General features: G+C 44.8%; 1 protein-coding gene across 1 annotated transcript in view; it reads right to left on the bottom strand.

Annotated features, from left to right (window-relative positions):
- LOC124795750 overlaps nucleotides 1-27617 on the bottom strand; it is a 547126-nt gene that overhangs the window by 383685 nt on the left and 135824 nt on the right. The window lies entirely within an intron of this gene.

The raw sequence follows: 27617 nt of genomic DNA, 5'->3' as shown, positions 1-27617 counted from the left end.
GTCCTTTGTAGTGATGGAAGTGTTAAGTTCAGATGGTGGTGTGTGGCCCAAGTACTGGAAGCTAGGAGCAAGGGAGGAACAGAGGTATTTGTATGGTCGATGACGTCAGGGAAGAGGGAATAATCAAATTGGGGATCATCTGGGATGGAAAAAAATCAGATAGGTGAGAGACAAAGTCGTTGACCTTACTGAGGTTGTCAGGAAATGGACGGTCATCAAGGAGGAGAGGGTACTGGGGGGTGGAGCAGTTCCCAGTAAGGCAGTGGAAAGCAGATCAATACTTGGAAGAGTTTATTGGGAGCGTGGTGTTGGGTTGTGTACAAGTCTGTTGCCATGCATGGCGTTTCTTCGCAGTAATCAGGTTGCGGATGTGTTGTAATTGCAGGTGTTGGGTGAGTGTGTCCTGGTCACGAGTGCAGAGAAAAGAGTGGTAGAGGCGGTGGGATTCATGAAGGAGGACGGCCTGTGGGAGCAGGGCTAGGCAGTGAGGGTGGTTGGCTTTGGTGGGGATATGAGTGGCGATGGCGTCAAAGGTCTGGTGCAGGAAGGTAGCAGTGCAGGAGATGTCATCAGGAGATTGGAGGCTAAGGCCGTGGCCTTCGACCTGGGTGTGAATGGAGCCCCAGTAGGCATCCCAGTTGGAACGGGAGTAATCATGGACAAGTTTAGGAGGGATGTCAGGGCGAGGGGCAGGGCGGGGATGGCAACCATTAGAGATAGTGAGGCGAATGGGAGCATGGTCATTACCAATGAGGTCAAGGACATCTGCGGTGATGCGCCGAAAGAGGTTGGGAGAGGCAAGGATCACATTGGGAGTGGTGCTGAATTCGGGTCGGTTGTGCTGGGGGAGGGAAACCAGGTATCCCTGGAAGGTAGTGATAAACCGATACCACCGCTAGAGGTCGGCAGGAGCATGGCTATGGATATTGAGGTTGATGGCAATCACGTAGGTGGAGAAGGTGCGGTCAATGTGGGCCAGGAAATCGTATGGGACGGGGGTGCGAGGGCAGACATAAATGGTGGCACAGGTGACGGTAAGGGTGAGGAAGAAGTGGCTGAGGGTGAGATGCTCGGCAGGATTGTTAAGAGGAAGTTGGGGCCGAATAGGGAGGTGCTTGAGGTGGCCTATAGCAATTCCGCCACGCGCCAGAGGGTACGGGTTATTGGTGTGGTGAAGGGTGTAAGGAGCTGTGGAGATGGAGATCCGGGACTGAAGGAAGATTTCATTTAGTATGAAGGCATCCACGCGTGGTGTGGAGGAAGAGGAATTTGTGGGTGGGCAGGGAGCATATATTGTTGTACAGGATACTGTAGTGTTGTCGCGCCGTGGGAGTGGAGAGTTAGATGAGGGTGGTGAAGGGGGTGAAGGTGAAGTGGGCCTGGTTGTAGGAGTAGGTGGCATGGGTGGTAAGATGGAAGATGGAACAGGCAGCGAGGGCGATTTGGGAAAGGGTGTGGGACCGCTGGAATGGGTGGATGTTTTGGAGCACAATGGTGATGAAACGGATGATGTCCTCTGCATTAGGGGGAGGGTGGAGCGAGTTCTTGGGGTGGATATGATGCAAGAGCGCAGTCGGAACAGAACTGACTTCTGAGCCCCTGTGCTGCCTCCTCTACAGGACTCCCGCTGTGGCGGCGAGAGCAGCGCTCGCAAGTTACCGGGCGCCGCCTAGCGGCTGCCGTCTACGTCCATGCTTTCTGGCGGGCCCTCAAAATTGTCGGAGCGGGATACCAGAGTAACAATGATGACATCATCCATAAAGAGACGTGGCTTATGGTGCCATCGAAAGGTCTATGATCTCATCTCAGGGTAAATGACACAAGTCACGTGAGGTCACAAATGAAAAAAGAAGTGCACCAGCTAGCAGGCAGCCATAACAGTTTTTCTTAATAATCACCATAGTATAGGAACTCTTATGGCAATTTACTTTTATACAATAACACCTTATGCGGTGGTAATATTTGACGCTGTTTCCTCCCGCATTTCAACAAAATGTCAAATTTAAGTTGCGCTGTAGGTTCTTGTGACGAGTTCGTAGTTCCTCGCGTATCACTTGCACTCACTCCTCGACAGTTAAATGTCACGTTACCGTTCGAGCAGCACTCGATGCCGTATCGGTCTCTGAGCTTATCATAAAATCTTGGGCCCGTTCGAACGCGAGTTTCATTTGCGCAGACAATTAAACGCGCAACATACAAGCGAGAGATCTCTGCAAATCGCCGTCATGTCACCCGGTTTGTTCGTAGATCGCACGTGTGTGCGCAAATCACATAACGCAACGACGGATCGCTGATCGATCATAATTCTCGAGCAATACGAGGAGTCGCCCGCGTGTGGCTATATCACTAGTTGGCTGCGATCCCTGTGTTAATCTACTGAGCGTGATCGCGCAGTTTTATTTCGTTTCGCTATGATCTCGTGGAATAAGGAGCTGGAATTTATACAATTATTCACGGAGCGCGAAACATTGTGGAAAGTAAAGTCTAACCAAGAATTATCACATTAAAAAGCAATACAACTACAAAAACACTGATACTTTCTACTCGTAATTTGCACTGATCAGCATTTTGAAGGGTGTGTCATAGAAATAGAAATTCATAGAATGTTAATAGCAATAATCACAATATACAGAGATACAACAGGTAATATTCAGATATCATGAATCATCTTTGTTCTTCAGTAAACTTTTTAACGTATGAACAAAATACGGTAATGTTAAGAAAAGTTTTTAATTTAAATGTTTAGCGCATACCTGCATACCTATTCTAGAGAGACACTTAGTGCTCTTGCCATTTTATACAATCTAGCTCTCCGTCATAAAATTTACAAAGAGAGTCGTGGGAACCAGCACCGCTACGATTGATAACCATTATATATGGACACGTCGAGATGGCAAACTCATGGTGTGAATACTTGTAGTTAATCACCAAGACTAATAAATGAAAAAGAAATTGAGTACTTTAAAGCTTATTTACGAAACACATATCGGATGTTGAGGGAAAATGTAACTCTTCTGTATTAGACCGTAGCAGTCCTCAATAAAAGCATTACAAACTAAAATTATTAAGTATCGACTTTCTCTTTTTTAGTTTCTTTTAGGAGTATTAGTTAACACACGCTAATCAACTGCCACTGCCCCTTTACATGACTGTGGACTCTCCGCAGAAAAATTTCAAGACAAAGTGTCTTTCGTAATACTGGCTGAAACTGCAAGAAAAGTTATATCGAGTGCTCATAACTCTTGTTATGAGCCAAACATAGCACAACCAATTATTAACACGTTTACTTCCAATGTTTTCATACTGTTGTTTGTTGACGATTACGTGCAATAAAAATAAATTTTAAAAAAGTACTTTCACCATGGAGCACCAGTGCAGCAGATTCCCGCAATATGCCTCAGCAGGTCATGGCGACAAGTCTCAGACGAATCGTGAAACCCTGACGATGGAACTTCCGCTCAAAAATACACTGGTGTCCAAAATTAAAGCAACAAACGTCTATTTCTCCGTCCTGTGTCTAATTCACTACATAATCATACAAACTGTTAAAAGATGTCCGTACGACCGTGTTCTGCACAGAAGATAGCTTTCTGGTCAACGAACAACCACGCCAATGATGGTATCAGGACACCTATCAAACGGGGTAGTGTTTTTCGGCTAATCCAAATCCACTATCGCTGTGTACAGATTCACAGACGGGGCTGTATGGCACAGTCGAGACGCATACCAGATTCTCTGCGGTGGAGGGACATAGGAAGAATGGAAGCAGGACAGTCGCAAACTCGTGTGGGACGATGGCTTAACGTGAATAATTCTGTTGTTTTTCATATGTGACGACAATTCATAGAGTATCCAGAAGATCAGAGCAGGGCCAACCACGTGTCCATCAGAATGAGAATACCGTTATTTGGCTGTAAGGGGACGACGGTACCGCCTTACTACTGCACAGCAACTGGCATCTGACCTCGCAGCATCCACTGGATGCGTTGTATAGAGGCAAACGATGTACAGAAGGCTTCTGTAGAGTGTCTTTTTTTGCTGGAGACCTGGTGTATGTGTACCACTGACGCGTCTTCACAGAAGGGAACGTCTACAGTGGAACCGTCAACATACCACCTGGACGATCGAACCGTGGGCCAATGTTCTTTTCACAGATTTGGTCTGGAGAGCAATTCTCGACAGATTCGCATCTGGAGAGAACGTGGAACACCATTTCCGGACCCAAACATTGTGGAAAGAGGTAGTTGTTGAGGAGAGTCTCTAATGGTGAGAGCAGGGATTATGATGACCACTCTAAGACCTCTTCATGAACTAGTACGGTTGAATCGGAAAGGTTTAACTGTAATCAGGTATTGTGACGCGATATTGGGACCTCACGTGGAGATGTTGCGAGGTGCTGTGGGTCCAGACTTCGATTAGATGGACGATAATGCTCCACCTCATAGAGCACAGGTGGTTGATATTTTCTTGAAAACGGAAGAATTTGCACACATGGCGTGACCTGCTCGTTCTCCCGGTTTGAATCCCATAGAGCAAGTCTGGGATGCACTAGGGACACGCTTTGCATCACGTCAGAATCCACCAACCACTCTCCAAGACTTGTGAGCAGCCCTGCAGGAAGCCGGCCAGTTTGGCCGAGCGGTTCTAGGCGCTTCAGTCTGGAGCCGCGCGACCGCTACGGTCACAGGTTCGAATCCTGTCTCGGGCATGGATGTGTGTGATGTCCTTAGGTTAGTTAGGTTTAAGTAGTTCTACGTTCTAGGGGACTGATGACCTCAGAAGTTAAGTCCCATAGTGCTCAGAGCCAAGCTCTGCAGGAAGAATACACTTTACAACATGAGACTGATTACATCGTTTACAGCATGCACCATTGTTGTCAGGACTGTCCTGCTGTCAGAGGTGGTCACACCCCATATTGAGCACTTTAACTACTTGTCGGAATAAGTGTCTAAATCCGATAAGCTAGGAAAAAAAACAAAGGATATTTTTGTCTACCTTTATGGAAGTTCCAGTTGTTTACGTTCCGTTGTCTTTACATTGTTTATACTGTTTTGTCGCAAAATAAACGCAACTTGCCAAAATTTCTGTTTGTTGCTTTAATTTTGGACGCCAGCGTATGTACAGGAAACAAAAACCTAAAAAAATAGAAAGACAGACAGTCGACAGGGTTTTATTCACAAAATTTATAACTTTCGCTGTTCCTGTGTGCCACGTGTATTCATTATGCTTTCGTTAAAGTGTAATATTTATTTCAAATGTACCAATGTTAAAAAACTGATGCCTTATAATTGGGAAGTTTGGCCATTCTACAGTCACGATTACAACTACTTTTCGGCGCACATTGATTGAAATCGCAGCGGTGCAAGTCCTCCTTCCTATTCAGATGCGTCAAAACGCGAGCTCCACGCCATCATTACTTCCAGCAATGTGGCGTGACATTTTGTCAATATCTGTACAAAGAACAGAATGGTTCAAATGGCTCTGAGCACTATGGGACTTAACATCTGAGGTCATCAGTCCCCTAGAACTTAGAACTACTTAAACCTAACTAACCTAAGGACATCACACACATCCATGCCCAAGGCAGGATTCGAACCTGCGACCGTAGCGGTCGCGCGGTTGCAGACTGAAGCGCCTAGAACCGCTCGGCCACACCGGCCGGCTACAAAGAACAGGGAGCGAATAACCGTAAGGAGTTATTTTAGAACGAGCCCTTTTTTTTTTTTTTTTTTTTTTTTTTTTTTTTTTTTTTTTTCGTAGAATCGAGGGTCCGCGTTGTCGACTTGTGGGAATGCCGTCGCTCAATCGCGCGTACTTCAGAACCAATTGTTGCCATCTGGGAGGTAGCGCCCAAAATTTTCGTAAGATAGTATCAAGAGGAGGGCGTAGATGGCCTTCGTGCTCGCCAACAAGCGGGATGACCTAGAGCAGCTACTAGAGGCCGAGGTCAAGCCGTCCCAGATGTCATCGTCTGTACTACGTTTAAGCCAGCCGCAAAATGGCCAAAAACCTCGATCCGCTAGCGTGTGCGATTACTGATCGTCGGGGCCTTCGTGTTTCTGGTGTGCATCATGACAAGCCTGCTATAATACAAGCCATCATATTTCGTCGTGGAGATTCCCGGCATCAGACATCGAGTATTATAAAGAGCGCTCAAATTGCGCTGGTTGTGCAGATAAGCAGTAACCTCATGCGGGATGTTGGAGACTGCGTCTCACCTACACTGGACGACAGCTGTATGTTCACCGGTGCGCCCGGAGAAGAGTGGAGATCCATCGCCATCCTCGATACAGCATGCGGCCGACACTGTCGTCCGAACAACGCGTCCACTCAGCTTGCAAATTGGCAACTGAAGTGCCGAACGCGAGCCTGGTCAGCCCACGAATGGAGGTCGAGAGGCTATCGCGAGTGGCCGTACGCGCGGACGACATCTGAGAGAAGGACTACGATACTGGGAGACGTTTTCCGCGAAATCAGTATGGAGTGTGCGTCATACTTCTACTTATTTCAGCGTTTGTGTCGGCTAAATACAAAGCGACGTTTGACAGTAAAGACGTGGAGTGTGTGTGTGTGTGTGTGTGTGTGTGTGTGTGGTTGTTTTCCGTGTTCCTGAGAAACAGCCACTTTAGAAACAATAGCCCCTCCTCCAGTATCTTGATGACATCACTTTCCTAACCCTGTACTCTAACCTCCTCCTCTACCACAATCAGCCCATCTTCTGGCACCAGTGGCTGTTCAAGACAAGTCCCTCAAAAAAACAGGCAATAATTACAGCTCCAACTACCCGGAGCTACCGCATCCACAACCTTTCCCTAATAATTCACTTTCGTATTACCCAACTAAGTGAGCCACTATAGTAACTAGGGCTAACGTTCCGACAGAAACTGAGATGGAAACCTCAACTACTAATCATCCCACAATACACTAAAACAACTAGAATTACTAATCTGTTGAACGTGGGAGCTGTACACCTCCACTATTCTCCAGCCTACAAAACCTTTATCCGGTCTATCGTCTTGTATGTCAGTGCTGCCTGGATATCTACTGCATCAGACCCTTTTACTCGCCTAACCTTCAGCATCCATTTACCTTTCCCCACGTCGATACCTTACCGTCTCCTCCACTTCCACATTCAACAGCTACATATATACTACGCAGTACACAAACTCTACTCCAGCAACCCCTGTTTACCCATCAATTTTCAATGCTGCTGTACTGCCGAATGTATGTCAACACATCCAACAACTCCTACGTGTGCATATTTTCCCAACTCCAAGCCACTCCCTATCCTGGACAACGAAATCCTGCTTGATATATATTCATCCCGGCAGCTTGTACAGTTACCTCCCTATCTTACCTACCGCAGGATTCCTTCCTCCCACCTTCCCCCCCCCCCCCCCTTCTCCAGCATGTCTCTTCCTACTATGGCTCAGCTCACACACCAGTCCGCTACACACTTTCTGCCTCCTACCACACACGCCACCACCTAACCTTTCCAAATTTCAACCCAGCTGCCCCTTCGTTTACATTCATACCCTACTTCCCTAAAGACTCTGTAATCTTCTTTCACCTCACTATACTCTCTCCTGATGCAAGTCCAGTTTTAGAGAACGTTGAGTGCTTCATTTCAACAACTCATCCATTTCTGCGTCATTTTTTATTACAAACGAAAAAGTCAACATATTTTAATATCGCCAGTAAGTGTCAACCTTTTAATTTCTTAAAAGACGTGTAAAGATTTCACCGTTTATTCTTACATTCTACCGATTTATGAACTTGAAAACCATTAGACTGAGGCGCGGATTCAGTCGGGAACCGCGTGACTGCTACTGTCGCAGGTTCGAATCCTGCCTCGAGCATGGATGTGTGTGAGGTCCTTAGGTTAAAAATGGTTCAAATGGCTCTGAGCACTATGGGACTTAACATCTGAGGTCATCAGTCCCCTAGAACTTAGAACTACTTAAACCTAACTAACCAAAGGACATCACACACAGCCATGCCCGAGACAGGACTCGAACCTGTGACCGTAGCGGACGCGCGGCTCCAGACTGAAGCGCCCAGAACCGCTCGGCCACACCGGCCGGTTGTCCTTAGATTAGTTTGGTTTAAGAAGTTCTAAGTTCTAGGGGACTGATGACCTCAGATGTTAAGTGCCATAGTGATCAGAGCCATCTGAACCATTTAGGCGAGGAATATTCGTATAGTTGACGATCCACTCGCCGTCCTTATCGGACGAGCAGGATGTAACAACAACATTTTATTTACTTTTTCTGATATGTATTCTGTTTCTTGAAAATAGCTACAAACCCAAAATAAAAATAATCTGTACCTACAAGACAGCTAATGCAGGAAACTAATTTCTTTCAAAGAGTTCCTACCTCTACATTCATACTCCGCAATGCCCCGTATGCTGCATGGCAGAGGGTACTAAGTCATTTACGTTCCTGTTCTACTCGCAAATAGAGCGAAGCAAAAAAAGACTTTTCTAAAATCCTCCATACGAGCCCTAATTTCTCTCATTTTATCTTCGTTGCTCCTTACGTGAAATGTACGTTGGCTGCAGTAGAATCAAATTGTGTTCAAATGTGTGTGAAATCTTATGGGACTTAACTGCCAAGGTCATCAGTCTCTAAGCTTACACACTACTTAACCTAAATTATCCTAAGGACAAACAGACACACCCATGCCCGAGGGAGGACTCGAACCTCCGCTGGGACCAGCCGCACAGCCCATGACCGCTCGGCTAATCCCGCGCGGCGGCAGTAGAATCGTTCTGCAGCGGGCTTCAAGTGCATATTCTCTAAATGGCTCTGAGCACTATGGGACTTAACATCTGTGGTCATCAGTCCCCTAGAACTTAGAACTACTTAAACCTAACTAACCTAAGGAAATCGCACACATCCATGCCCGAGGCAGGATTCGAACCTGCGACCGTAGCAGTCGCGTGGTTCCGGACTGAGCGCCTAGAACCGCTAGACCACCGCGGCAGGCGAAGTTTTAATATTAGTTTTAATTTTTTTTGGGTTCCTTGGGTTTATTTTCGACCAACGCTGTCAAGTTTTTAGAAAGCGAGGTGCTTAAGGTAATGGACACGTGTTCAGGAGTAACGGGGTTCAAATCCCCATCCAGTGATGCTGACCTGCCGAACGCTGATAGTGTCGAATGTGGATGACCTAACATCAGCCTTTAAACTGCCAAACCAGGTGAAAGGGAGAACGTCCTGACCAAGGATGTAGAACTAGGAATTTATATATTAAAAAGCGGAAACTCTTTCCGAAACCCAGATGTCTCTTCTTTTCTTGTTTCTTGATCCCGGCTTCTTGAGATCTCTTGTGAATGGTCACGATAAAAGTTTAGTAGTGGCGTGGGACAATCTATTGTAGATGAATTCGTTTCCTACTAATAATCTGTCCAGTTATTGTGAAATAATAATGTATGTTAGAACTGTTCAGATAAAACTTATTACACTTCGACAAGATTTTAATAATTCCACCTCGTTCAGTTTATCCTAGAATTGGAAGCTGATTGCTCTGTTTTAATGAAATAATGCCCGCTAAGTTATATTGGCAATAATTACTGGTTGTGATGTGAACTATTGGTTCAAATGGCTCTGCACACTATGGAACTTAACATCTTAGGTCATCAGTCCACAAGAACTTAGAACTACTTAAACCTAACTAACCCAAGGACATCACACACATCCATGCCCGAGGCAGGATTCGAACCTGCGGCCGTAGCGGTCGCGCGGTTCCAAACTGAAGCGCCTAGAACCGCTCGGTCTGTGAACTATTGCTTGGGAGTGTTGGTGAGAACTCAAAATCTACTTGCAATTAAACTTCATTTATCAATAAGAATAGTGTTCGTCAGTGAAATGCAATATTGATGAAGTTACACAACAGTTGGTAATTTAACTTTTGAAACCGCTGGTTTATTGGCATTTCTGAAAAAAAAAAAAAAAAAAAAAAACACTCTTATACTCTCATTCGATCAGCAAATTCCGTGTAACACTTTGTATGTGTAATGGGGCTTATTACGTCTCAAATCGTTCTAATGAATGAATTGATTTGGATTACAGTGTTGTTAAGCAACGAGATCAACAAGGTGATATGTGTCCTAGTTAAAACAGAACCTTGACATTTAGAATAAAGTTTCGGTTCGATTTTTCAAAAATCAGTATTTGTCTCGAATAGTAATTTCAAACTTCGTGCATTAAGGCCAAACACGTTTGCAATTATTATACGCGATTTAATCGAAAGCTCAATCACGCGCTAGAGTGTAACATGTCTCAAATCGAGCGCGCAGGTTTCAATTTTCCCTGATGGGCTAAACGACTTTTTGTAATAACGTGATATGTTTGTCTCACGTGAAGTCTAAATGAAACTGGATTTGTCTCCAACCGACTCAAAATCATAAAAATAAAATTCGCCGCACAGGCCAGCGAACTGTACATGCGCACTTTTAGCACTCTAAGTGGTAACTCGTCTAAGAGTAAAAGGCGCACATAAATTCACACTTTTTACATGCATACAGAAGTCAAAACACCTTTACATTAAACAGATAAATTATGGGATGCAATTACTAATTAAACATTTTCTATTCTAAATAAACTTCAAGAACTTGTATTTCATAATCAATAAAATTTTATCCCGTGAAAGAAACTATTAGTCTGCTAAAACGGATTCAGATTACTGTCAACTCGTGTCTGGACGATGACGTCACGAATTGATACTTGCTTGGAATGAACGAAATGCCTGTACTGAAAAATACTGTCCGTTGAGTAATTCACGGACTTTTATGACAAATTTGGTACCCCTTGCATCGCTACACTGCCCCCCCCCCCCCCAACCTGTAATGTCGCGATACGATCGAAGACGTTGCAGGATTCACTGGAGCGTGCTAGGGTTGTGTACTGTGCTGTTGTACCTTAAGGCCTGGCCAGACAGAATGCGGCCTGGCCGTCCGGCCTGTGGCCTTGAACCGCAGTGGGCAGGCCGCACTGTTGAATCGCTCGTTATTGTATGGTGGCGGTCACACAGATTGCGGCTCTGACGCACCGGCAACCGGCCTGCCGCACCGGCCGCCGCCGGGTTGTCACAGATTACAGATTCGCCGCAAGCCGGAGCGGCTGCTTGCCTCTGTTGGCGCACTAAACTGCTCTGTCACACTGGAAGCAGGTGGAATACTTTTGCCTTGGATGTACTCTTGATAGAAAGCTGAATTCTCAGAAATAGTGTTGTCACTGTGACATCCATATTTTGCAATATCAACTATTGTAAGCTCGTATTATGGATCAACGATCGCCAGGAGAAGCAGCGAAAAGAATTGTTTGTAACAGAAGAACTGGGATCCACTATCCTTCGGGCATTTTAACCACCTTTTCCGTCTATGCTTCCAAGGCAGTTCGGAAACCCCCAAAGTTCTAGAAATCCTTCTTCAGATTTCTTCCACATCTCTGTTGTAGGAGTAGGTAAATACTTGGGTTGTGGAACAGTCCATATTGCCTGGCACACTTGTTTCACAATTTCTGAGACTGTTGAACGTCCCAACCGAAAAGAAAAAGCTATGGTCTGGTGACTGTCACCTGTAGTCAAGTATCTGGAAAAGATTAAAATAAATTATACCGATAGAACGAATAGATAAGTTAACGACCAAAGATATGTTTGTTTAAATTCAATGACAATGTTATGAATACAGTGAAACAAAACAATCTCTTTTAGTAGAAAGTTCTCTCTAGTGTTTTCGTAAACACTGCAGATAAATTTATCACATCAATCGTAACTACATTGTGGGAAAGCACTTACTTCTGCCGAACCTTTCGTATGATACAGCAAAACTGAAATGGAATAATTTATATGACTTCGGGAAGCACAAAGAGGCTACAAATGGTAAAATGTACCTCAAAAAAATGGTTCTGAGCACTATGGGACTTAACATCTGTGATCATCAGTCCCCTAGAACTTAGAACTACTTAAACCTAACTAATCTAAGGACATCACACACATCCATGCCCGAGGCAGGATTCGAACCTGCGACCGTAGCAGTCGCGCGGTTCCGGACTGAGCGCCTGAACCGCTAGACCACCGCGGCCGGCAAAATGTACCTCAAACAAATGGCTAGTCTGTGCCTGGTATCAAATGGCTTTCTCCAGTTCGTTGTGCTACCTTTTTATCAGGCGATGCAGTTCATCGAAACATTCTCGCGACATACGAAAATATTTGAAGAACCTATCTTCAAAAAAATCAAATGGCTCTGAGCACTATGGGACTTAACATCTGAGGTCATCAGTCCCCTACAACTTAGAACTACTTAAACCTAACTAACATACGGACATCACACACATCCATGCCCAAGGCAGGATTCGAACCTGCGACCGTAGCAGTCGCGCGGTTCCGGACTGAAGCGCCTAGAACTGCTCGGCCACCCCGGCCGGCGAACCTATCTTCGTCAGACTCTAGTTCAATACACAGACGACGGTATTCTCCTAAGCTTTCTGTCTTGCTATTAATATCGTGCATCCAACATCTCCTGTTCTTGGTGCCGTTTCGTATCGCTAGTGCGAGTTCTTCCTCGTCCGAGCTACTCATTTCTGCACTAAAAAAAAAAAATGAACTCGCACAAAGATAACGCGTCCCGCGTGAAGCTTCCAAATCGTCTAACGCCAAGACAAACGCGCTACGCATGCAAGCTTAATAATGGGGTTCGGCCCCTTCCACCCTGTAACAGCTAACGCATCAAGAGTCACTGCTGCGGCCGGCCGTTGCCTGTGTGGCGTCCCTGGCCGCTGACGCGCCCGGCCTGCCGCTGCGCCGTCTGTCGCAGCGGCAGGCCGTATTCTGGCTGGCCAGGCCTTTAGTCAGCCCAAGACTCATACCACGAGTTGTAACATACACTTTACATCAAATTTTACATGAGTAATTGTAAATGGGGGCCTAACAGAAATTACTCGTTTAAATGAATCTCCAAAACTCAATGAATTTGTCCGAATTTCACTTTTTGACACGATGCACTTCACACTCACTACACAGCACACACACAACACTTCACTATTTGGTGAGAAGCCCTTTCAACTGGCTGTACAAGGCAGGGTTTGCAGCCAGTTCCGATAGAAAATGGATAGAACTGCGACCTCCATCGTGCTGTATACGCAGCTATAATCAGCTCAATCATCTTCTTTCTCTTTCCAGAAATTATCCTTTCTGTGAACTTTTTCATTTTAATCTTCTTAAATTATATTATCGCGGTGTATCGTAATGCCTGTCTTGTTGTGTGAGGCTAGCTTTTTAGTGAGACGGCCATAAATGCCTCCCCACAAATCTTTCGAGCAGGCAGCCATTAAATCATCGTCCTGCGGCGTTCCTTCCTCAGTATCTGCCGAATTCCACGACCTTCTGGAAGCACGGACATTCAATATATAATTTCTCCAGTTCCCCGTCCGTTTAGAGCTGTGCGAGTAGATGTTAGGTCAGCAAACAGTGTAGGATACAACTAAACCACAGACCGCTGTACAGGGAGCAACAAAACGATACCAACAAACTTCAACTGGCTGCAGAGGGTGTCTCGCGGATAGGAACGCTTATCTGGAATTGTGTTCCGACGACGCTACAAAATGTCGAAGCTATGGGAATTAATGACTTCCACTAGACCACTCCTTCAGCAGCAACGTGACCTTGTACACTGATCGAACTCCTGGCAACGGTCGACATAAAAGTTTTCTGGGTATGGTACCGCGTCATATTGTATAAAACTACTGCTGGAGAAAACCAACGTTTCGGCCACTGTTGCAGACTCAGAAGAAAGCAGTTGCAACAGTGGCCGAAACGTTGGTTTTCTCTAGCACTAGTCTGGACCTAGACCAGAAGAAGGCCGCTGCAACCATGGCCGAAATGTTGGTTTTCTCCAGCAGTAGTTTCATACCGTATGACGCGGTACCATTCAAAGAAAATTTTTATGTCAACTGACTCTGGCCTCGGAAACCCACGCAATTATATCCTGGCAACGGGTTTTGTAATGATACAACGTACTTCTGTGTTTCATTCCGTAGTCGTGTCGCCTCAGTGATGCATGGTGAGGCACAACGATATATAGTGGTTAATGAATGTACACTACCCTCACTAATTTTGGAAACACCTAGTAATTATAGACAATGGAAAGAAAATACAGTATAAAAATGCATTTTGTTGTTTTCCAAATGTTTATTAAGCTCAAATAATACACAGGAAGATGCAATAATTAAATTTTCGATTCCGCAAGATAGCCACCCTTAGCTTTCATCACTACCTTGCACACTCTCGGCATGCGCTGCGTCAGTTTTGTCCAGGTTGCAGTCGGAATTAATCTCCATTCTTGCTGCAGGACCACCCACAATTGTGACCACTCATCATTTCCCGTTTTCGGATCCTCCTGTCCAATTCACCCCATAGCAGCTCGATTGGGTTACAATCAGCGGATATGGGCAGTCATTACATGTGTTTCAATATTTTACGAACCTCTAGTGACTTCACATAGTTCTGACACAAGCGAGACGTATGTTTCGGGTCGTTGTCTTGCTGCAAAATAAACCCTTTCCCAATCAGACGCAAACCGGATGTCTTAGCATGTCGCAATAGAATGGCATGATAATCCTTTTGGTTCAGTTTTCCATCTATGTTCACCAAATCTCTGCCTTTATTCCCTCTAGAGGATCCCCATACCATCACAGAATCCGCTCCACACTTTACAGTTGTAATTACGCACTGAGGATTCAAGCGTTCATGGGGTAAACGGCGTACAAATTGACGGCGTTTACTTCCAAATATTTCGAACTTGGATTCATCAGTGAATAAGACTCTTTCCCAATACCCCGCTGTCCAATGTTGGTGTGTCTTAGCCCACTGAAGCCTTTTGTTCTTGTTAACAAGGCGCAACAGTGGTTTCTTTGCTGCTACATAACCCCGGAAGTTGTCTACCAGGCGTCGTCTCATTGTTGACCCACTCACCGGTGTATCCCTTGTTGCCTTCAGTTCGCCAGTCAATTCACGGACAGTTTTTAATCTGTTACGTTTACTGGTAACTACCAAATACTTTTCCTGGCGTTCTGATATTTTCCTGGGTGCTCCTGAGCGAGGACGGTCTCCATAGGAGCCTGATTCTCGGTGCTTTGACAACTCCGCTGATGGAAATCATCAGTTTCTTTGCTATTTGTCGGACACTATCGCCGTCTTGGTGCAAAGTGGTTACCCGTGATTCATAAGGAATGTGGCACTTTGGGGCCATTTTAAATTACTTTCGCGGCGTGTTATACCTTTATGCAATAGCAACTACAAGTGAACGTGCCGGCCGCGGTGGTCTAGCGGTTCTAGGCGCGCAGTCCGGAACCGCGCGACTGCTACGGTCGCAGGTTCGAATCCTGCCTCGGGCATGGATGTGTGTGATGTCCTTAGGTTAGTTAGGTTTAAGTAGTTTAAGTTCTAGGGGACTGATGACCACAGTAGTTAAGTCCCATAGTGCTCAGAGCCATTTGAACCAGCCAAGTGAACGGAAATGTAAACATCGTACCTCTACATAACCATGCGGTCTACTCGCGCCACCTGGAGTGTTTAGTAGAACTCCTTGGACAGGTAATGTCGGTTTACATAACACGGAGCAATTCTAGTATGTTCCAATATGTATGTATATGTTCAACAATTAAGTGCACAATACTGTACGTGTCATTATTAACCGTTATTTGAGCTTGCTATTCCGTATTCTAACCAATAACTCACATAGATCACTTCCATCTAACTCCGTTGTAATAAGCAGCATGGTGTTTCCAAACTTATGGAGGGCAGTGTATATTAGTAGAAATTTAAATCAAAAATATGTTTGTGCATGTTTGTTTCTTTTGTTATATGAGCAACGCAGCAGATAAATGCAAGCCATCTGCAGCTTTCCACGGTGCACAAAGAGTCTGCATTACCAGACGCAGTTTTCCCGGCGTCAACGGTCGTACACTGGAAGAAGACGCTTGAGCCTGTATTTAACTGCCGCGTTAACTGTTGTAACAATGTAAAAGTCAAAGAAAATATTGTAAGTGATGAAATAAGTTTAGTCTGTACGGAGAGTCTGTATTGCTATATTATACAAGCCATGCACAAGTTGGTTTCGTGTTTTGTAATCCGTGGCAGACTATGGAATCTGTGGTCAACAAACGAGTGTGAATTCGTTTGTGAAGAAATGTTTTACCATACGTATGTTTTTTTATGAAAGTAAATAGCACCTGTCAGAGACAGCAAAGGACTTGGAAGAGCAGTTGAACGGAATGGACAGTGTCTTGAAAGGAGGATATAAGATGAACATCAACAAAAGCAAAACGAAGATAATGGAGTGTAGTCGCATTAAGTCGGGTGATGCTGAGGGAATTAGATTAGGAAGTAGTAAAGGAGTTTTGCTATTTGGGGAGCAAAATAACTGATGATGGTCGAAGTAGAGAGGATATAAAATGTAGACTGGCAATGGCAAGGAAAGCGTTTCTGAAGAAGAGAAATTTGTTAACATCGAGTATAGATTTAAGTGTCAGCAAGTCGTTTCTGAAAGTATTTGTATGGAGTGTAGCCATGAATGGAAGTGAAACATGGACCATAAATAGTCTGGAAAAGAAGAGAATAGAAGCTTTCGGTATGTGGTGCTACAGAAGAATGCTGAAGATTAGATGGGTAGATCACATAACTAATGAGGAGGTATTGAATAGGATTGGGGAGAAGAGGAGTTTGTGGCACAACTTGACTAGAAGAAGGGATCGGTTGGTAGGACATGTCCTGAGGCATCAAGGGATCACCAATTTAGTATTGGAGGGCAGCGTGGAGGGTAAAAATCGTAGAGGGAGACCAAGAGATGAATACACTAAGCAGATTCAGAAGCATGTAGGCTGCAGTACGTACTGGGAGATGAAGAAGCTTGCACTGGATAGAGTAGCAAACAAAATGGTACAAATGGCTCTGAGCACTATGGGACTTAACATCTGAGGTCATCAGCCCCCTAGAACTTAGAACTACTTAAACCTAACTAACCTAAGGACATCACACACATCCATGCCCGAGGCAGGATTCGAACCTGCGACCGTAGCAGTCCCGCGGTTCCGGACTGAAGCGCCTAGAACCGCACGGCCACCGCGGCCGGCTAATAGAGTAGCATGGAGAGCTGCATCAAACCAGTCTCAGGACTGAAGACCACAACAACACAACAGTATTTAATTCCTTTGAGCATTTATCAGCAATCGAGTAATAATTACTTAATCAGAAAAGGAAAGTCGTGATAGCGGATATTACCAGAAGTGCAAGATTAATAATATCTTTAGATATCAGAAATTACGATGAAACTGAATTATCGCCGATTAATGGATATTTTTCACATTGAAGGGAAGAGATAATTACTAACAGCGATTAAAGTGATAACAAGATATTTTAATATCAGTATAAACACATTTGAAATCAGATAGCCTGAATACAGAGAGTAGCTCTAAATTCTGGTAAAACTGAGTTGTAGAATCTTTGGTTGCTACGGTAAGAATATCATTTGCTTAATATACATCATTCTAATTGAGATTTTTGAGATTTCTTCTTCTTCTTCTTAGCGTTTATCCCACACTATCAGGGTCTGCTTTTGACACATCTGCCTCCATTTGAGTCTGTCAAGGCCATCTTCATAGGTGCCATTGATGAATTCCATATCCTTGTTGATACGGTCCATCCATAGTGTCTTGGGTCTGCCACGAGGTCGTCGGCCGTTTATTTCCAGGTGCATAGCTGTTCTTGCCGCCCAGTCTGCTTTACTGCGCATGACGTTTCCGTACTATATTAACCTATTTTCCCGTAGTTTGTCTGAGATGGGTGCGATTCCAAGTCGCCGTCGAACGTCGACCTTGTCGCGTGGTCAAGTGGGGTAAGCTCAAAGGACCATTGGAGCATTCGCATTCACATTCCTATAAACCTTTGGCTTAAGGTGTAAAGGCATACGGCGGGCAACTGGCGCCATTTCACCCAGTGTGTGTTAATACGGGCATGGGTATCCAGCAGACTTTCACCATCACTGCATATCAGTGAGCCAAGTATTTGAATTGCTCCACTTTCTTCAGGACTTCACCGACTTTGATGGTCCCATCGGTTTTGAATACCACACACCATGCATTCTGTCTTCTTCGATGTCAGTCAGAGGTCAAATTTGCCAAGCCGCTGATTCCATTACTGCGTCGGTTCCTGGAGATCTTCACGTTGTTGGTTTGGCAGTAAAACATTTTCAGCATACAGAAGTGACCAAGTCGTATGTCACAGTGTCCATACAGAGGATAAACAATTGATATTGATAGCAAACGGGAGTGATGTTCCCACTTCACATCGGACATTGCTGGAGACATTTCTATACAGCAGTTGGACCTATCGGACGTAGGCTTCAAGGACATTGTGAGATCGTAATGCATACCAAATAAGCTGATGTGGGACACGGTCAAAGGCCTTTTCTATATCTAGGAATGACATATAAATATCTTGTTTCTCAATAAGTCACCAAGAGGCACGAATGGCATCTGTGGTTGTACTTCCTTTGGTAAACCTGCATTGATTTGGGGTGATAGAAACAATTGCGCGGAGCCTGGAATCTGTAACACGCTCAGAGATCTTCATGGTATGCCAGAGCCTATATCACTCGCATCAAATGAGCATGTCTGACAATTTTGAAATTTATTGCCTTAAAAAGAAAAAATATCTTGTGCTGATAGTTCAATTGCAAGTGCGATAAAGAATCTGCAGGGATATAAGTAAACTCTCCAGATTATAGTGAAGTGTGATGCTAAGGCGAGCAGCAATTTCAATCGTAAAGCGACGATATTGACATTACATCCAATAGGCCATAGTTATTACGCTAGTGTCCCACACCAGAAGCACCACACCATTGCAACACGATAGCATTTATTGCCTTAGGTGGCACTGAACGCGTTCGCATCTCACAACGCGCTGTAGACCAAGAGTGGCCAAGATCTCAGCTCGCGGGCAGTGCCCTGGCACGAGCGCCATAGCGCTCAGCCTCGCTGCACATTTCCCCCACCGGCACATCGATGTCTGAGGGGAAGAAGGAGGGAGAGAGGAAAATGTGAACGCGCTGCATTTACAAAAGATTTGGTTTTATATTTCACATTTCTGAACGACGAACTGTCAGCATAAAGACAGATGCAGACAATTTCACAGATATTCACACTCAAGTTCCCATGTAACTGTGACTTAGTTTCATATTAGAAAAAAGGTGTTTCACACAAATATGTCGCTCGAAATATTGTAGCACTTTCGCAACTTCATTAAGGAGACGTCGAAACTCTACCTGAAGAAAAAGCAATGAAGTCATCCTGGACTGATTTGGCGTAAAAGGATTTGTTATTAAAACGGTAATTAGCCTTGTAGGTCAGTCAGTTACATCTGCACCGGCACAGGGGCGCTTTCAATTGAAACAACAAACTGTTTCGAAAACAGTTAGAAAATGGATGTAGGACTGACAGTGCCAAAACGTTTAGGAAACTAACCTTATAATTCTTTCAGTACCAGAATAAATGCTTCAAACTTAGCATTTTCTTTAGTGGCAGTGAGGGAAATATACTTTGTTTGTCGAAATATGTCTCTTCTATAACGCGATTTTCTTTTTAAATACGTCTCCATCAAATCAGAAAGAAGTTGTTTCTTACCTTGCTGTGTCTTACTGTGGTCAGTGTGCAGTCAAGTCCACTCAAAATACGAAGTCTGCAATCCATTCCGGATGTTCTAATTGCCATTCCTGCACTCCTTTTTGCCCCGTAAATTCAAGAATAACGAGTTTTAAGTCGAAAAATCGTTGGAGACGTATCCCTTGACTTAACCAGCATCGTTTACAGTATTATGTAAAGTATCCATACTCTTCGTTCTGCTTCAGTCGTTGCAATTGTTCCAATTGTCTCCATATACTCTTCGTTTAGTTCCAATTGTTGCAACAGCATTGGAATAACGCGAATAATGCACGTGACTTAAGAAATTCTACCATCCATACCACCGATACCTCCATGTGCTGCATGTCAGCAATTTTAGCACAAAGTGCTTCCTGAGGTACTGAACAATGAATCCTGTCTGTCGATCGTTGCGTTTTTTTGCTGTTTCTCGTCAAGTAAATCTTTAAATTCTTTTGGCTTGTCATTGTAATATCGTTTCATAACATATTAGCAGTACCTGTTCCTTATGCAACTGCATAATATATACTGATGATTCTCATCCCTCTCTACCGTCATTCTAATTAATTAATGAATACTTGTGACGGTATATCGATAGACTGCATCTTTTAATACGGACATCCTCTGGACCTGTGAACCCTTCACACAAGAACAGATAGCGGAGGGTAAACAGCTCTGACACAATAGTTCTGCCGAAATGAAGAGAGTTGTGCCGACCGATTAAAGGCCACACCGCAATACCAAATGAAATGTCGCATTATACCACGTACTTCCTACCAAAAAGCTTCCGTAAAGCAAAGCCGAGACAAGCGACCGGCGCACCTGGCCATCGTGAAGTCTGGCACGCCGTGGTCGGCTCCGCTGTAGACTGTAGACATAGTGTATACTAAATCACGTTTGCTACACGAGGTGGTGACCTACTTGCAGACGGTTTCACCGACAATTTGCCGCTCTGTAGAACAGATGGACGAAGTTTTCGGGCACGGATTTTACACCCATTATAGCTCGTGCAATACAGTATTCCGCGAAAATTCACAAGACGCAACCAATTTTCACCGTGCACTCATGAGCCGAAATAATTATGACGACTGTCACTGGAGAGAGTTAATGCCTGTTTATGTTGCGGGAAAATGACGCGGAACGGAAAAAACATAAGCAAATGAGAGACGTATGGGGGACCATTCTAGCGATGATAAGAGCCTCAAATGGAGAAATTCATCCAAAGAAGCGACTTTGACATAGTGCAGATTTTTACAGCCCACCGCCCGGAAACGAACTTCATGAGAACGGCGAAGTTGGTCGACTGTTCACGTGCTACTGCCGTGAGCATATATATGGAAAATAGATGGAGGACGGTGAAACTAGGTGATGTCCGCCCCTCATCCAAGAACGAGGATGTCGGGGGCTGCCCACTGCGTAAAGTAGAATAGGCGCTGATGTGTGGCAGATCTGACGACTGAGGCACAAGTGTTTCGGAGCGCATCGCTCAGCTCACATTGCTGAACATGGGGCTTCGCAGCAGACCACGACCCTTTGTGTTCCGACGTTGAAACAACCACATCGTCAGTTACGAATGCAGTGGGCACAAGAACGTCAAGATTGAAACGTGGGTCAATGGAAACCTGTTGCTTGCTCGGATGAATCACGTTTCTATGAATCACGTTTCTGTTACACCAGGTCGATGACCGCGTCCAGATACACTGTGTGATCAAAAGTATCCGGATACCCCCAAAAACGTACGTTTTTCATATCAGGTGCATTGTGCTGCCACCTACTGCCAGGTACACCATATCAGCGACTTCAGTAGTCGTTAGACATCGTGAGAAACCAGAATGGGGCGCTCCGCGGAACTCAAGGACTTCGAACGTGGTCAGGTGACAGGGTGTCAGTTGAGTCATATGTCTGCACGCGACATTTCCTCACTTCTAAACTTCCCTAGGTCCACTGTTTCCGATGTGATAGTCAAGTGGAAACGTGAAGGGACACGTACAGCACAAAAGTGTACAGGCCGACCTCGTCTGTTGATTGACAGAGACCGCAGACAGTTGAAGAGGGTCATAATGTGTAATAGGCAGACATCTATCCAGACCACCACACAGGAATTCCAAACTGCATCAGGATCCACTGCAAGTACTATGACAGTTATGCGGGAGGTGATTAAACTTGCACTTTATGGTCGAGTGGCTGCTCATAAGCCACACATCACGCTGGTAAATGCCAAACGATGCCTCGCTTGGTGTAAGGAGCGTATACATTGGACTATTGAACAGTGGAAAAAACGTTGTGTGGAGTGACGAATCACGGTACACAATGTGGCGAACCGATGGCAGGGTGTGGGTATGTCGAATACCCGGTGAACGTCCTCTGCCAGCGTGTGTAGTGCCAACAGTAAAATTCGGAGGCGGTGGTGTTACGGTGTAGTCGTGTTTTTTCATGGATGGGGCTTGCACCCCTTGTTGTTTTGCGTGGCGCTATCACAGCAGAGGCCTACACTGATGTTTTAAGCAGCTTCTTGCTTCCCACTGTTGAAGAGTAATTCGAGCGAGCACCTGTTCATAATGCATGGCCTGTGGCGGAGTGGTTACACGACAATAACGTCCCTGCAATGGACTGGCCTGCACAGAGTACTGATGTGAATCCTATAGAACACATCTGGGATGTTTTGGAACGCAGTCTTCGTGCCAGGCCTCACCAATCGACATAGATACCTCTCCTCAGTGCAGCACTCCGTGAAGAATGGGCTGCCATTCCTCAAGAAACCTTCAAGCACCTGATTGAACGTATGCCTGCGTACCTTGAATTCCAGCATTACCGATGGAGGGCGGCAGGAACTTGTAAGTCATTTTCAGCCAGGCGTCCGGATACTTTTGATACCAGCGAATTGCTGCTTGTAATATGCACTACGCCACGGACTCGGGCCTTTCCTAATAATATTATGTTGAGGGGGATATTCACCTGGGCTTCCACAGGAGATGTGATTGTAATCAAAAGCACTATGGCAGCGATGGATTATGTGAACATTTTTGCAGACCTCGAGCTTGTCATCCCCAACAGCGAAGGCACCTTCCAATAGGACAGCTGTGTCACAAAACCAGAAACTTGCTACAGTGGTGCGAGGAACGTGACAATGAACTCATACTGATGTGTCGCCTGATCGGAGCGCTGTGAGGCTACCAGGGGCCAGATCCATGCCCCCAATCCACCGGTCAGTAATTTAGGGTAACTGCGTAGACATTCGGTGCTACAAACGTCCGGAAATCCACCAAGGAGTTGTTGAATTCATACAACGAAGAAACACTGCTATCTTGCGTTCCAACGTTGGACCAAAGGCTATTAAGGAGACGGTGGTAATGATTTGGCTCTTCAGAGTATGATGCCAGACAGCCAATGGAAATCATCTGGCATGTTGTATTTTGGACATCCAAGTGAAATCAAACGAGCTGTATTGTGTAAGAAGATGAATTGAGTACAAGGAAGAGGTTTCAACGAGCAGTAACAGTTTCTACCATTTCTGGGTAACATACTACACTGAGGTAAAAGTCTTGAGATATCGATATGTATATATATAGATGGCGGTAGTATCGCATACACAAGGCATAAAATGGCAGTGGATTGGCGAAGCTCTCGTTTGTAGTGAGGTGATGGCTCTGAGCACTATGGGACTCAACAGCTGTGGTCATCAGTCCCCTAGAACTTAGAACTACTTAAACTTAACTAACCTAAGGACATAACACACATCCATGCCCGAGGCAGGATTCGAACCTGCGACCGTAGCAGTCACGCGGTTCCGTACTGAGCGCCTAGAACCGCACGGCCACCAAGGCCGGCGTAGTGAGGTGATCCTTGCGAAAATGTTTCCAATGTGATTATGGCCGCAAGACGGGAATTAAAAAACTTTGGACGTGGAATGGTAGTTCGAGTTAGACGCATGGGACAATGCACCTCGGAAATCGTCAGGGAATTCAATACTCCGAGATCCACAGTGTTAAGGGTGTGCCGGGAATATCAGTCTTCAGACATTAGGTCTCACCGACAACCAACACTACGTGAAATAACCGCAGAAATCAGTGTGGCAAGTACGACGGACGGTTTCGTTAGGACAGTGCGGCGAAATGTGACGTTAATGGGCTATGGCAGCAGACGACCGAAGTAAATGCATTTGCTAACAGCACGACATCGCCGGCAGCGCCTCTCGTAAGCTCGTGACCATATCGTTTGGACCCTAAACTACAGGAAACTGTTGCCTGATCAGATGAGTCCAGATTTCATTTGATAAGAGCTGATGGTACGGTTCGAGTGTGGCGCGGACCCCACGAAGCCATGGACCCAAGCTGTCTACAAGGCACTGTGAAAGCTGGTGCTGGCTCCACAATAATGTGAGCTGTGTGTACTTGCAATGGAGTGGGTCCTCGGGTCCAACTGAACCGATCACTGACTAGAAATGGCTATGTTCGGCTACTTGGAGACCATCTCCATTCATGGACTTCATGTTCCCAAACAACGATGTCGCTGGTTTACAATCGTTTGCGACTGGTTTGAAGGACGATCTGGACAGTTCGAGCGAATGATTTGGCCACACAGATCGCCCGACATGAAGACCATCGAACATCTATGGGACATAGTTGAAAGGTCAGACCGTACACAAAATTCTACGTCGGCAACATTTTGGCAATTATGTAATTATGGAGAGTTATCGAGGGAGCATGGCCCAATATTTCTGCAGGGGGTTTCCAACGACTTGCTGAGTCCAAGCCACGTCGAGTTGCTGCACTAAGCCGGCCAAAAGGCGGTCCGACACAGTGGTAGGAGGTATCACACGACATTTGACACCTTAGTGTATTTCTGACCAGTGGCACAAAACGGACGAAAACTGTTGTCCCAGATGGTAAGAACAGATCAGAGAGTGAACAGCTCAAAAGGGCTGCACACAGATGACGGTGCCCACTGCTGAAGTGCGGATTGTTAGTTGAGAGAGCCAGGAGCGTGCGGTTGGGAGTGAAGTGTGTCAGAGCCAGCCACTGCGGCGTAGTGGGCGGCGTGTCCTCGGCACGGAGGCGGCCATTGTCACAGGCGGGCGAGGCCGCAGCGTCTCCCAACGCCTGCCTGCCGATGCCGCCAGCTGCAGAAACCACGCCAGCCAGCCACGGGTCTCATAACTGACGGATATAGTTGCAGCGTGCAACGTCACAACACTCAGAGTGCGTGTTATTGTAGTTACTGTACCGTCTTGCACTCTACTGATCTGTGTAAACGTTGCGTCGAAAAGTATTTAAAGAATTCTGTTGATAACATTGTAAGTCCACATCCACAGTCGAGGTCGTTAATGCAGGTCTGTGTGGTGACACTTGACTCGGAAATAAGCTGGTTCGAACTCTGGTGATGGATGAAAGTTTGTCTGCCGGTATTTGGCCGGAAAGTGGAGGAGAGGTGGTGGTGTAAGTTGGCGATCAGCGGACTTGCGCCGATGGTCTGGATTAAATTCCAAACCTTTCGCGGTGTGTCATGAATTGAGGCCAAGTTGCGCTGTTTATGGTGATCCGTTCATCGGATGGGGTCGTTAAGCTCCACTTGAAAATAGTTATCAGCAGAGGACATATCGCATAATTCCGCCCCCGGTAGCTGAGTGGTCAGCGCGGCAGAATGTCAGTCCTAAGGGCCTGGGTTCGATTCCCGGCTAGGTCGGAGATTTTTCCGCTCAGGGACTGGGTGTTGTGATATCCTAATCATCGTCATTTCATCCCCATCGACGCGCAAGTCAAATAGAAAGACTTGCACCCGGCGAACGGTCCAGGCACTAGTCACCTGACATTTACATTTACATTTATCGCATAATAGCCATCCTGGGCCTGCCCTCTGGTTCCCACATGTGTTCGTATCTACATTGTCTACTGATTTCATTCTTGAAATTCAACTTTGGAGAATCTTGGTGTGTTCTGGTGTGAGTGTGTATGACTATAGTGTGATGCATTTTTACTTTCCCTCCGAGGAGATTAGGGTCCTTCATTTCCTTTGTTTAATCGGTTTCAGAATTCTTCTTTGTCTTTTGCTACTTAAATATTTTTTGGTTAGATTGTAGCCTACGTAAAATTAACTTATGTAATGAAAAGTTTAATATCATTACTACTGTATTATGCATAGGAATTGTAATGAATAGCTTTCCTTATTTGTCGAAGTGATTCTACTCATACTTTTGCTCAAGATTCCAACGTAAATTTTTCTTTTGTCCCCTTTTTATGATTTCTTACATCAGAATTTGTTGTCTGGTCCTTCCTATTTGTACGTAACACCCTGCAAAATTCGAATCGGTGAAAGGTTGCGGGATAATGTAATGTTTCTTGTTTATTTTTGGTTTTCAAGGAAAGCGAAGTTCTCGATAGTCGATATGTTACGCCACAGAGATTCTGAGTACAGACACTGTGGTCACTGGTTGTCAGTAGCGTTGTCGTTGCAGTAAGCGTTCTAAGAGAAGCGCACGCTGGGTGCTGGATAGGCTACTGAGCGGATGGATATGGTTTGCAGAGCACTGATAGAGAAAGATACAGAGAAGGATGAATTGTGAATTGTGATTTTGTGAAGATCAATTGGACAAGTTAAGGTTTTTTAAGGTAAAGTTTGCTGCATTGCTCGCTTGTGCGTAAGTGTGATGTGTTTGAAAACCGGCAAGTTTTAGTGGAATTTTTTCTTTATTGGTTTCGGTTAGTTTGTTCATTGTTCAGAAGAGAGCAGGGAAAGTTATCAGTTCACATGGCTTGCTTTCAGAGGCTCTATATTTACCACTGCTTTACCATTTTTATAATTTCATGGCAGAGGAAAATTTCTTATAAAAGATAACTTTTGTAATGATGATTGTGATAGTCAGATAATGAGTTTCAATTTTTGCAATACAGTTTTTTTCAGTTATTTAGCAAGTTCAGATTTCACTAACATCTCCTCACGAAAGAATTTCATATTATCTCATTATGTATGTCACCGCATTTTACTCTGCAGAACACAGTGGCCAAAACTGAGACATGGTCTCTTTACAGTAGTTGCACATTCTAGCATCGCACATCCACTAGGATTTTCTTTTATTTAGCTTGCTTGGTACTGCGCTGCATATTTTATGTTTCCGTTATCACAGGTAAGCCACAAAAATTCGTAAGGGCCAATTACATTACCGTCAGTGCGATAAGATCATTTACAGTTAGCTTTGCTTTTCAGAATTTATAGTCAGTTTAGGTAAAGTTTATTTCAGATCCATTTCATATTTAGACTGCACCGTTACATTTAAGAATGTATTATTCAGGGTTTGGAATTTTATTCAATCGGATGGTGTACGTAAATTACCAGATCATTTTTGTACAAACGTTGTGGCTATTTATTCTTTCAAAATTCGATTGGTAATTTTATATAGCATTTTTATTCTGATGGCTTCTCACGTATTGTGACGTGATGGATTGTAGCACTGTTCACCACCGCACAATACAGTTTCGTAGTACAGCTTATTTAGTTTACGGTTTTGGCTTTCTAGATGATTTGGTTGGAGTTAATTAAAATATAGTTATACAATTTTAGTTTTGGCGACTCATTTATTAGGCACCGTTTCCGTAACTATCCTACTTGTGTTGTCCAGGATTACAACACAAATATACGAGTTATAAAGAACAGCAGCCCAGTTCGGTTCAGTTCAGTTTCAGTTCACAAGATTAAACATTAGAAAAGCTACGAAACATAACACTACACACTACAAGCATCCGATATACTCACCTACACTCTAAAGACACACATACTACACAATTCTCATATCCGCAAGGAAGGAGACATACATGGCCGAAGGAAGGGCACCCTAGATGGCTGAACTCACCCCACTGTACAGTGAAGTGCGTATTCAAATACAGAGATATGTAAATAGGCAGAATATGGCGCTGCGCTCGGCAACGCC

Source organism: Schistocerca piceifrons, chromosome 4 (genome assembly GCF_021461385.2).
Source record: "Schistocerca piceifrons isolate TAMUIC-IGC-003096 chromosome 4, iqSchPice1.1, whole genome shotgun sequence".
Lineage (NCBI taxonomy): Eukaryota > Metazoa > Arthropoda > Insecta > Orthoptera > Acrididae > Schistocerca > Schistocerca piceifrons.
The sequence above is the reverse complement of the archived record's forward strand: the minus strand, read 5'-3'. Positions and strand labels throughout refer to the sequence as shown.